This window comes from Aethalodelphis obliquidens, unplaced genomic scaffold (assembly GCF_003676395.1).
Source record: "Aethalodelphis obliquidens isolate GAN/ISIS:26980383/991018 unplaced genomic scaffold, ASM367639v1 scaffold9, whole genome shotgun sequence".
In the NCBI taxonomy this organism is placed as follows: Eukaryota; Metazoa; Chordata; class Mammalia; order Artiodactyla; family Delphinidae; genus Aethalodelphis; species Aethalodelphis obliquidens.
The window spans coordinates 34,962,503-34,975,398 of record NW_020837953.1 but is presented as its reverse complement, the minus strand read 5'-3'; the positions used below and the strand labels follow the sequence as shown (position 1 = coordinate 34,975,398).

At 43.7% G+C, this 12,896-nt stretch overlaps 1 protein-coding gene and 1 pseudogene across 5 annotated transcripts in view; one reads left to right on the top strand and one right to left on the bottom strand.

Annotated features, from left to right (window-relative positions):
- Positions 1-12,896, bottom strand: part of LUZP1 (leucine zipper protein 1) — a 77,868-nt gene that overhangs the window by 21,435 nt on the left and 43,537 nt on the right. For 2 of the 5 annotated variants that reach the window (XM_027109801.1, XM_027109802.1), the window contains exon 2: positions 3,506-3,611. The gene's annotated coding sequence lies outside the window, so the exon portion shown is untranslated. Of the gene's footprint in view, positions 1-201; positions 327-3,505; positions 3,612-4,453; positions 4,519-12,896 lie in introns of those variants that run through there. The other 3 variants (XM_027109803.1, XM_027109800.1, XM_027109804.1) reach the window with 3 other exon arrangements.
- Positions 6,080-7,974, top strand: LOC113622077 (putative 60S ribosomal protein L37a; annotated as a pseudogene).

The following is a 12,896-nucleotide window of genomic DNA, read 5'->3' as shown; positions in this document are numbered from 1 at the left end:
GCACAGCCCTAAAACCTCTAGATAGAGTATCCCCCCCTTACCCACGGGGGATATGTTTCAAGACCCCTGGTGGATGCCTGAAACCACACACAGTACAGAAACCTCTATGTATTATGTTTTTTCCTATACAGTTAACCCTTGAACAATGTGAGGGTTAGGGGCAACGACCTTCCGAGCACTCAAAATCCATGTATAACTTACACTTGGCCCTTCATAGAGGCAGTTCCTCCATACATGCAGTTCCTCTGTATCCTGAGTTCTGCATCCGTAGATTCAACCAACTGCAGATCGTGCGGTACTGTAGTACTTACTATAGAAAAAATCCGCATATAAATGGACCCGCACAGTTCAAACCCGCGTTGTTCAAGGGTCAACTGGACAAGAGGACGGAGCAAGATTTCATCACGCTACTCAGAAGAGCATGCAATTCAAAACTTATAAATTGTTTATATGTGACATTTTTCGTTTACTATTTTTGGTTGATTGGTCCATCTTAAGCTTACATTATTTACCTTTTTTTTTTTCATTTCAACTTGAAAGTTGGTTTCAATCAATAGTTTCAATTGTCTAAGTATTTTCTACACCTTCCAGTTTATAAGCATTCACTCACTATTTATTAATCTAACAGGCATGTCTCTTCTGTATCTTCATCCAAATTGATTTTCAAATTGTTAAACAAAATATAACCAAGAACAGCCCTCCAGAATGCCACTAAAAACAACCCCTCTAGATAAACATCAATCCATTAATCAGTACTTGTATATCCTTTGCATGCAAGCCAGCCCCAAATTTTCTTTGTCTTAGGATCACATGAGAAAATGTTAAATACCTAATTTTAGCACTTAAGACATATTACCTTTGTAGCATATTCCTGATCCCCCAGCCTAGGAACCTTTTCAAAAACGAATTGCCCTAATATACATCAAAGTGCTATATATATAGTAATTACCCCTGGATGGTATGATTTTTTTCCTTTGTTTTCTAATACTTCAATAACAAACTTGTACTCGTTTTACAATTTAAGTAAAATCACAGCAAAACTTAAAGAAAAAAAAATTACCAGTTAGCTTGAGTTACTCTTAGTGATTTCTACGGTCATCCCTGTGTTCTTATCCTTCGCTCAATCAGGCTTAGAATTTTACCAGAGATCACTGTCAAGTTTCCAATGATACCCTCAAGCCCATGTGACCTAGAGGTTAACTCCAGATAAATCAAACATCTCTACAGAGAGAATTAGAATTTGACTCTGCCTTCAAAAAAAATATGTCCAGAAACCATTCCTTTCTGGCTACACAGCACTGCCACCCTAGTCTGAGCCACCATCATCCCTGCCCTAACGAAGGCAAAAGCTTCCTACCTGGTCTCCCTGCTTCTGCTGATGCCCACTTTACCCCACCTTCCACAGTCTTGTTCCCCAAGAGCAAACAGAGTATAAGCCTTTTAAAACGTAAGTCAAATCATGTCTCTCCTCCACTGTCCCCTCCCCAGTGGCTCCCATCTCGCTCAGAATAAAATGCACTCCAGGGACCTCCCTGGTGGTCCAGTGGTTAAGAATCCGTCTTGCAATGCAGGGGACGCTGGTTCGATCCCTGGTCAGGGAATTAAGATCCCACATGTCGCGGGGCAACTAAGCCCACACACCACAACTACAGAGCCCATGAGCTCTGGAGCCAGCGTGCCACAACTAGAGAGAAGCCCATGCGCCACAACTGGAGAGAAGCCCACGCACTGCGACGAAGAGCCTGCGCACCACAACAAAAGATCCTGTGTGCTGGAACTGAGACCCAATGCAGCAAACAAACAAACAAACAAACAAATAAATATTTTTTTAAATAAATAAAATCCACTCCAAAGGTCTTACCCCCGCTCTCAGGCCCTAGGTGATCTGAGTCCCATTACTTCTCTGCTTTCATCCCCTACTGCTCTTTCCCGACTAACTCCACTCCAGTACACTGGCGGCCCTGTCGGGACTTGGACAGAACAAGTAACACTGATACCTCAGGGCTTTTACATTTGCTGTTCCCTCTGCCTGGGATGCTTTTCTCCCAGGTATTTCCCTGGGTGTGTTCCTCACTTCTTTCAGATCTTGGCTTAAAATATCACCTCATCAGAGGCCTTCCCTGATGACCTTACATAAAGTAACAACCTCTCAGCTCCCCATCACTCCCTATTACCACCTTACCCTGCTGTTGGTTCTTCTGAGCAACTATCACCTATGGGTGTTGTTTATTTATCTACTTATTTATTTACATCTAGCTATTCATTTTTTAAAATATTTCTACCCATTAGAATATAATCCTTGAGAACAAGGATTTTTTTCCTGTTTTGTTTAAGGCTGGACACTTAGCTCCAAGAACCGTGCTAGCCACGTGGTAAGTGGTACCATCAGAACGTAAGTCCCAGTATATAGCAAAACACTCTATGTATAAGAGGTATGTGTAATAAATTTTGTTGATGAAAATGATTACTGCCCCCTCCCAAATTCACCAAGTATATTGAAAAAACATTGGTGCCCCAATAAAGAGAGACTGAAGTACCCTCAGAGAGATCAATGAACAAAGGAATACTGGCGGCCACCCCACCCAACCAAAGGTGAATTTCATTATCTACCCAGTTCCCTGGGGTAGGAAAAATCCTCCAGGGAAAGGAACAGAACAAGAAACCTGAACCAACGAACAGGGCAAGAATTTGCCTCAAAGTTTCCCACTCCCTCAAGAAGAGCCTGTCCCAAACTATGCCTGTTTCCAGGAGGGGTTCCCATGAGAGTAAGAGGTCTTGCTAGGATTCCTTTCCTATGTCCAATCACTCCTACGCCTAGAACCCATTTCCCAGACTCATTCTCTGGTTGCCCCATTGCTCTTCCTTCCCAGAAAACCTTGTTCTAACTATTAAACAGCTACCACTGGTGACCAAGACCACTAGGTCCTCTGGCCACTCACTGCTCTAGTTTCTTCTATTTCATTAGTACTCTCCACTGCCTCAGTCAACAACACCAATAAGATACTGGCATACACAATCCGGAAAGGGCTAGGAAAAGGAACTAGCTGTCAGTCACTGCCTCAACCAAAAAGTAACTTTCACAAAAGAGAAGCATTATAGTGCAATGAAAATAACCCAGGTTTAAAATCTAGTCCTACCATCTACTACTTGTATGAACTTGGAGAAGTCATTTGACCTCTCTAAGCTCACTTCCTTGTGGTGAAAATAACAGCACTGACCTCATAGTGCTGGTGTAAATATTAAGGGAGATAACGTCTGTCGAACAGGACTATGCCTAGCATATAGTAAGTGTTCAGTAAATGGTAGCTAGGCCTATTTCTGAAGGTTGGCTGGGTGGATTGAATGAGAAAACATGTGAGGTACTTAACACAGTACTTGGTTCAGAATAGGTCATCAACAAATACTGACTTTCCTCCCTCTCTTGTAATGGTGGTAAAATTGTAGAGACTTCAGAAACCACCCAATCCTATCAGTGTGGCTCTACAACATTGTACAACATACTTACCATTTAGGTAATTTAGGCTTTCTGTCAATGCTTCTGGCTGCTCCCCTGATGCTTGTTGTCTTGGCAACAGTCACTCACTATCTTTTAATGGCAGTTGCCTCTTGACCTGGAGAGAATATAAACAAAAGGGAAAAGATAGGTAAAACCTGAATTGCACCAAGACTGGGCTGACCCAAAGGCCTCTCCCAAAGACCTTCACATACACTGCAGTGTCAGAAAGAGATAAGGGAGAATCTGCGTGCAGATCCTGACTCTGAAGGAAGCTGGCTATCTCTCTCCTCAGGGGAGAGAGGGAGTTTGGCTCTAGGAGACTTCCCCTTTCCTACTGGATGATATGGTCCCAGGATAGACTACATTGTTGTTCCTAAAATTAACAGACCTATACATTCCCCAATAGTCTAAAAATTCGTATGACAGCTTACATTCAGGAAGGATCTCAGAAATCAACTAGTTAAATGCCCACATTTTAAGGAAGGAAACTAAAGCTTGGAAAGGCTGAGTCACACAATTGCTTAGGGCTAAAGCTGGGATTCTACTAAAAATAAGATGTTCTGGAATATGTGTAAGGAAAAAAATAATAAAACCAAACATCTGTGAAGTATCCACCACACCCTGGGCAATATGTTTTATGTTTTACACCAGACAAAAATGTTACCCCCTTATAGATGAAGAATCTAAATTTCAACAAGTCAAGTGACTTGTCCAAGGTCTCACAGCTTGTGAGTAAGTGACAGGCAGGGTTTAAACCCAAGTCTGTCCAACTACAAAAAGCCAAGTCATCATGCTGACTCTCACTGGGGTGCCTTCTAGACTTGGTCCTCAAAACAGCCCTGAACTACTCAATATCAATTAGAACAAAAACAGAGCCTGTCTGCAAACTTTACCCCTGGTTTTGTAATAAACTTTCTCCAGGGGGGCTGAAAAGCCTCCTAACTCATTGAATCTTACCCCTAACATTGGAGAAGAGTAAATGAAGGTGGAAGATCTGGGTCAAACTTCTGTCCATCCCAGTCCTGAGGAAGAACAGAAAAATGGCTTCTAAGCTAGTGGCAAAACTAAAGCTTTTGTACATCGTCTTACACTCACACTATCCCCCTCCTTTCATGACAACTGCCCATTCCTCTCTTACATATCCCACAGACCACCCTGTGACCTCCTTCCCAGGCTGTTGGTCCCTTTTTTTTGCGGTACGCAGGCCTCTCACTGTTGTGGCCTCTCCCGTTGCGGAGCACAGGCTCCGGACGCGCAGGCTCAGCAGCCATGGCTCACGGGCCCAGCCGCTCCGCAGCATGTGGGACCGGGGCACGAACCCGTGTCCCCTGCATCGGCAGGCGGACTCTCAACCACTGTGCCACCAGGGAAGCCCTGTTGGTCCCTTTAATCCAATTTCCACACCTCCACCACCAACCACGTAACATACATACAGATACAGAATCTACCCCTACCTCCATCCTCCTAGGGAGCTAGAAAAGGCTAGAATTAAAATGAAGAAGTAATAAAATGATAGCTTTTTACAACTGGCTTTAAAAAAGACGAGGGCTTGAAGTCTCAAGCCAGTTAAGACCTAAGAGAGAAGAATTATTGATAAGCAATGAAAACAGCTAGAAAAGAAGTAGAAAAAAGGGTCTGTACCAGGGGCAGCACCCAAGGGATGGCTTGGGTGGGCATGGCAGAAGCTTTAGCTCTCTCTCCCTGCACCACACACTTCAGAAAGACAATCAGTCTACGCAGATTAAGTGTGGTTGCTATTCAAACAGCATCAGAACTGGCCCACAGACCTTCTGTCCTGCCCCTCCACCCACCTTACACACACACACACACACACACACACACACGCGCGCGCACACACACACACACACACACACACACACCTTCCTTTGCATAGCCTAGAACCTTTCCTACATAAAAATTCTAAACTCCTAACAGTGACAGCAGCACCTCTACTGAAAGCTGCTGCCCCCTCCACCTACTGCCAAATTTGCTGGCATAGTAATAAAGCCCAGGAGCCTATTCTCTTCAAAACAGGATAGAATACATTGCCAAAAATCAAACAAACAGGAACTCCAGATGATCCTGATTTGTTTTCAACTATCACACAGCCTTTCCTTATTTCTAAGGGCAAATGATTTCTTTCCTTTGCTTCTGAATGTCATTTACTTCTTGCTTCCTCAGTGTCCTGGTCCTCTGTCCCCAGAGACAAAGGATGACTGTAAACTCCTCAAACTCTGTAGTGCTGCCCCTTCAGAGCCTCTCACCCCAGCGGATCCAGCCACATCACTGCCCCAGGCATCTCCTCTGGTGCTCCTGGCTATTACTGCTGGCGGTGATAGTGAGGGTTCTGCGTGCATGTGCTCTCTGTCTAGAAGAAGAGATAACAGGACCCTTACAGATCACGGAAGAGCCCAACTGCCTCATCTTCCAGAGGAGAAAATGAGTCCCAGCAAGGAGAAGAGACTGGCCCAAGGCTGCAAAGCTGGTTGAAGTGAACCCGGTTGAGTCCACCTGAGATAGTTCACAAGCCACATTAAGGAAATGCATCAGTCCATCCTCATTTGATTGAAGATTAAAGCTCTCTTACTCTCTGGGCTCGGACCTAGGTTGCGGCGACATGGCTAAACGCACCAAGAAGGTCAGAATGGTGGGTAAATATGGGACCCATTGTGGTGCCTCCCTCAGGAAAAGGGTGAAGAAATTGAAATCAGCCAGCACGCCAAGCACACTTGCTCCTTCTGTGGCCAAGCCAAGATGAAGAGACGAGCTGTGGGCATTTGGCACTGTGGCTCCTGCATGAAAACAGTAGCTGGTAGTGCCTGGACCTACAACACCATTTCTGCCGCCACAGTAAAGTCTGCCATCGGAAGAGTGAAGGAATTGAAGGACCAGCAGAAGCACCACCATTTGAAACACTGCAGCCTAAATGGGTTAATTTATGTAACTTAAAAAAAAAAAAAAAAAAAAACTCTCTTAAATGTATATCACTTTTGTTCCCAAAACACTTTGATAATAGATAAAAATGCTAGTGGGTAGTTCTGCTTCCAGTACACTCCTCCCACAGATAAACAACTAAACACTCTGAATAAAATATAAAAAACAACTATCTGAAGTGAACAATGGCTGGCAGATTTTAGAAAAGTTAAAAACTGGAAGAAGGGACTGGCAGGGGAAGAATTCCCCATTTTTGGAGCTTTGACCTGAGGGTTGTCCAGCTGAAGATCCAATTAAAAATTAAACCCTAGACTTTCTGTCCAGAAGACAGAGAGACCAGAGAAGCCACAGACAATAAGAAGAAAGAAGAGAGCCTGAGATGGAGAGCCTAGGTTCTGTGAGACACTCTGCCCAATCTCAAGCTGACCCCTGAACCATGTCCACATGGGGCAGAGTCCAAGGACCTCAGCTAAGGACAAAAGAACTGGACTGAGATTTGAACTGCCACCCACCACAGGTGAGACAGAACATGCAATTTTGAGTCTAACCAACTTAACTATCTGCTAAAACAAAAACATCAACAGAAGCCAGAGTCTCCACAACATAACATTCACATGCACCCATGTCCAGGGCACAATCCCAAATTACATAAAGAACTAAAAGAACTAAACCCATTTGCAAGAGAAAAGACAATCAGGAGACAGCAACTCTAAGATGACCCAGATGTTGGAATTATCAGACAAGGATATTAAAGCAGCTATTATAACATCTATTAAAAGCAGAGAAATTGAAAAAAATTTAAGTGGAAATTTTAGAACAGAAATGCAGGATCTGAAAATTCTCTGAATGGGCAAGCTTAAGAATGGAATGGAGATGACAGAGAAAAGAGTCAATGAAACTTGTAGATCAAACTGAAATAACTGGGTCATCCGCAGTCTCTAGAAAAACCACCCTCAGGCCTTTCACCTAAGTGTACACAATGATTACTTTCTGTTATCAGAAAAATAGGTATCAGAGAGAACCAGAATGACTAGGAATCACAGAGAAACCATTACCTGCAATTCTTTTGGACCAGGCCACCCCTCATCTACTAATTAACTCTTTCAAATATAAGCAAAGAAGAAAGTATAAAGGTAGAAAATGAGAGGGCAGGATAAAAATGTACACCTGAGATAACCATAATATCCAAAGTCCTAAGAGTCAAATCTAGTGCCCCACTGTGTGTACTGAGAAGCAAGGAGATCGTCATGTTTTCCCCTATAATTGCTGAGGTAGCATTCTCAGGATTGTTGGCGAAAAAAGCCAGGAGGGATTTTTAACATTTTTTTCTGCCCTATGTGGTCTCTTCAACAAAAATCCAACCTGGTAAACAGGATGCTAGCAGGATGGGGTGGGACCAGTCGGTGGTCTGGAGCTGAAGAGTACCAGCAGCTTGGTGAGAGTCAACCTAGTGCCACCTGGATTGGCGAAAGAAGCTAACCTGGCACCACCACTGACCAGCGTCCCACACTCAGGTTACCATGTTGGAGTTCAGCTGCAAAAGACACGTGCATTTCTGTAAACCCTGCCTTTTTCTCATGCCCTTCCTCCCCACCCACACACCTGCCCACAGGGAAGAGAATCCAGTGCAAGTGCTCTTTTCTCAAGTCCTGTCATTAATTCTTAAATTGTGTTAATAACAGAGGTTTCAACACTTATCTATGATGGAGGGCTACTAAAATAATGTCTTTCTTTTTCTAATTCTCCCAGGATAACTTTTTACCAATGTACCTCTTAAGATGAGAAGAAGATACTCTTATCCCCCATATGACAGATGAGCAAACAGACTGAGAGACTTGTGACCCTTTTAGGAAAGCTAGAAACAGAGGCAGGACTGGCACCCAATAATCCCATCTCTGAGCTTCAGGGTTTCTTCACCTCACTAAAGAAGCCTTACCCAACATAGACCCAAAAATATAAACAAGATTGCAATTGGAAAGAAAGGACTTAAGAACTTAGTATTAATAAACAATTGATAAGACTCATTTGTGATCAGCATATCTGTGTAAATGCAGGCCCTCAAGGAGGCCACCTGGCTCTGCTGTCTCCTTCCCTAACCAGTAGGTTGTAATTGAGACCAGGCATCCTTGCAATTAGCCCATGTTTGTGGGGTTTAGCAACAGAACCACATGCCTGAGATTGTTGGTTATTCACCTGCTTTAACAAAGTTGGCTGAATCAGAAGAACATGCTGGCTGCCTTTAACCTCTAGAAGTCTATAATTAGGGTATCAAGGGGCCACAAGGATTACAGCAAGTAATGGCAAATGTAGTTAAACAGCAAGTCACAGAAATCACCCTAAGGAGAAAGGAACCAAAGGGCTTTTATTCCCTAATTTAATCTTCATGGTAACCTATCAGGAAAATACCATCATGTTTAGTTTATAAATGAGGAAACATTAAAGGTTCGAAGTCACATAGCTGATAAGTGATAACTGATAAGTGGATTCTCACCTACATATTTCTGCCCCAAATTTTGCTTTCTCCTCTCCATTATACCTCCTCTCTAAGGAATCATCTCTCAGATCTCACCCTCAAAAAAGTCAGTCCTGATCCACAGTCCAAACATCACAAACGTACATGAGGTCGATGGGTAGTTTGTTCGTTTTTTCATTCATTCATTCATTCATTCATTCTAATATTGACTGACCGTGCATCAAGCTCTGGGACAAGCACTGGGGATAAAACAGTGAATAGAAACAGACTGTCTTCGAGGCATTTTGTACAGTACAACAGAAAAGCACTGACTGAAGAATCATATTAAATATAAAATCTATGAAGTACAATTAATAGAAAGTGACCCACTGGGGGAGGTCTAGGAAGGCTCCAATTCGCAGTAAGAACGTTCCAAGTAGAAGAGGGAGTACAGTGAGCTTGAAGAACTAAAGTAAATCTGTATAACCAAAGAAGGGAGAACCAATAGACACAAGAGATGAGACTGGAGAGGGCCATACCATGCAGGCCTTTGGAGCCCAAATTATTATTAAACTACCCAAATAATTTAAGTCATTTAAGTGTTAAAAAGATGTAGCGTGTGTGCATTTCAAAAAGATCACTTTGGCTTTAGTACGGACAACAGATGGAAGGAGGTAAGGATGATGCCAAGAGATCAGTAAGGAGGCTAGTTCTGTGGTCCAGGAGAGATAATAGCTAACAATACTGGGTGCATACAGGGCACTTCCTATGTGCCAGACACTGTTCTAGGTAATTTATATGAATGAATTTAATCCTTGTAACAACTCTGTGAAACAGATACTATTATCAGTACTGAACAGATACTACTATAAAGTTAAGTAATTTAACGAATTCCATGCCCCCGCTTGGTGTCCTCACTTCCCTCATAATCAGTCCCTTGCAAACAACTTTAATTCATTTCTTCATATTCAACTAGTAAAACTTCAATCCTTGTTAAACCAAACTAACAACCTCTCCAGGCCTATACCAAAGCAGCAAAGTTATAAAGTTGAAATAAAGTTGTATCTCTAGAGAAAATGTAACTACACTGACTGGTATCATTTTAAATTTACCACCACAAATTTCAAACGGGCCCCCTCAATGCTGCCAGCAATCCCGCTGCATTTCCCTTAGTAGGTTCACCTTTCTATTCCCCCAAAATGACTCCTTCACATCTTTTTCCCTTTCAGTAAGCCTCCAGCTCCCATCAGCTAATGACTTTGCCACCAAGAAGCAACATGAAACCGTCATCTTCCACTCCAAATCTAACAACACACGAGCACTCTGCTTTCCCTACTGCTACAATGAAGACTCTTTGTAGGTATACAAAGTACAAACTTTCATATCTACTATGGATCCAATTCCCTCTTATCTTTTTTTTTTTTTTTTTTGGCGGTACGCGGGCCTCTCACTGTTGTGGCCTCTCCCGTTGTGGAGCACAGGCTCCGGACGCGCAGGCTCAGTGGCCATGGCTCAAGGGCCCAGCCGCTCCGCGGCATGTGGGATCTTCCCGGACCGGGGCACATACCCGTGTCCCCTGCATTGGCAGGCGGACTCTCAACCACTGCGCCACCAGGGAAGCCCTCCCCTCTTATCTTCATATGCAGTTATCCCCACTCTCTCTTACATCATCATTTTTCTCTTTACAGACTCATACCCATCAGCATACAAATATGCTTGAGAATGGCACTACTCTTAAGTGTGGTCCACAAACCAGCACTGGCTCACAAACTGTTACCGTTATAGGTACAGAAATTGAGAGTAAGCATACAGACATTTGTGTAGCAAGGTGACACTGCTGCAACATCCAAGCATATGATCAGTGGACTTCTCAAATGGTAGACCAGCTAGTTGGTGAACCCAAATAGTGAGTCATGTGTGAAGTAAGCTATGTAAAAATCGTACACATTACTACCACATGTTGATCCCCGACAGATTAGATCCAGAGGCCACATTTGAGAAGCAAGATTCTAGAATTACCCATCTTAAAAAACAAGACAGGGCTTCCCTGGTGGCACAGAGGTTGAGAGTCCGCCTGCCGATGCAGGGGACGCAGGTTCGTGCCCTGGTCCGGGAGGATCCCACATGCCACGGAGCAGTTGGGCCCGTGAGCCATGGCCGCTGGGCCTGTGCGTCCGGAGCCTGTGCTCCGCAGTGGGAGAGGCCACAGCAGTGAGAGGCCCGCATACCGCAAAAAAAAAAAAAAAAAAAAAACTGAAATAAACTCTCTTTTGAGCTCACTTCCTCCAGCTGCTCCAGCCCCAACGTCTCTGCTTCTCTTCAAAGCAATACCTCTGGAAGAGTTGTCTACACTCTTCATTTCCTCCCCTCTCATTCTCTCAGTTCACTCCAACCAGGCTTCTATCCTCAACATTCCACTAGAACTGTTCGTCAGGGTCAAAGGCCTCAATATCGCCAAATTCTAAGGTCACCTCTTTGACCTCTAAATAGCATTAACACAAATAAACACTCTTTCTCCGTCAAAACACTTTCTTCCTTGGATGCAGGATAACACGCTTTCCTGATCTTCTTCCTACTCCTCCCCTGGCTCTCCCTTATTCATTTTTGCTGGCTCCTTCTCCTCTGCTTGACAAGGGACAGTCCTGGACGTCTTTTCTTTATCTGTACCCTTCCTTTCTTTGGGTAATCTCATCCAGTACCATGACTTAATATCAATGACTGCCAAAGCTTTTACCTCCAGGACTGACCCCCCTGAACTCCAAAAGGATATCCAACAAGCTACCTAACATCTCTACTTAGACGTCTAATCGACATCACAAATCCATATATTCTCATATGCTTGATGGCCTTCACCTTTTACTCTTCTCTCCCCAAACCCATTCCTCTTCAGATCTTCCCCCATCTCAGTCCACAGCCAACTTTCCAGGCCAAACACCTGGAATCATCCTGGATTCTTCTTTCCCTCACATCCCACATGCAAATCCATCAGCAAGTCCTATCAACGCTACTTCCAAATTTTCTTGAATCTGTCCCTCTGCCCTCTACACTGCTATTAAGCACCCTAGTCCAAGCTCCTGGACTCTCACCCTACCAATTACAATAGCCTCTCCTTAAGCCTCCCTACTACCAACTGTCCCCATTCTCCAAATAATGGCGAATTAATTTCTAAAAATTTAATCAGAACAAGACTCTATCCTGCTTAAAAACAACAAAATCTCTAATGGCTTTCCCATTCACTTAGAATAATCCAAAGTCCTCACCGTAGCCTACAAGGCCCTACATGATCTGACCCCTATCTACTTCTCTGGCCTCATTTCCTACCAGGTCCCCTCCTCACTTCCTGTTCCTTGCGCACACACTGTTCATTCTTGCCTTACGGCCTTTGCACTGTTCCCTTTTCCCTTTGTACAGCTGGCTCCTTTCGTTCATTGAAGAGTCAGCTTAAATTTTACCACCTCTGTAAAGACTTGATCAGCCGATATAAAGTAGCTCTCACCCGCTAACATATCACCCTGGCTTATGCTCACCTTAGCACTCAACCTTATCTGACAGTTTGTCTATTTGTTTATTGCTCGTCTCTTCCTCCCCACTCCCTGTCTAGCTCATCACTATATCCCCAGGGCCTAGAACAGTGCCTGACTGACAATAAATAGATGAGTCTACAGCACAGGGGAGTGATTTAGGCTGGAGACATGCATTTATGAGTCATGTGCACAGAGGTGTGGTTACTAAAGCCAATGGGGTGGATGAGATCACCCAGGCAGAGTGTCCACTATGAAGAGAGGGGACAGCCAGGGAGAGAAGAACATTTAATAGCTAAAGAATAGAGGATGAGCCTGCACAAACAACAGAGAACTATGAGGAAGGACAAGAGAGTGTTATGTCACTGGAGCCAAGAGAAGAGAGTGTTTCCAGAAAAAAAGGGTGGCCAACAGTGTTAACTTCACTGAGAAAATTAAAGACGAAAAATATCTGTTGAATTCAGCTTCATGGAGGACGTTAGTCACCTTAGCA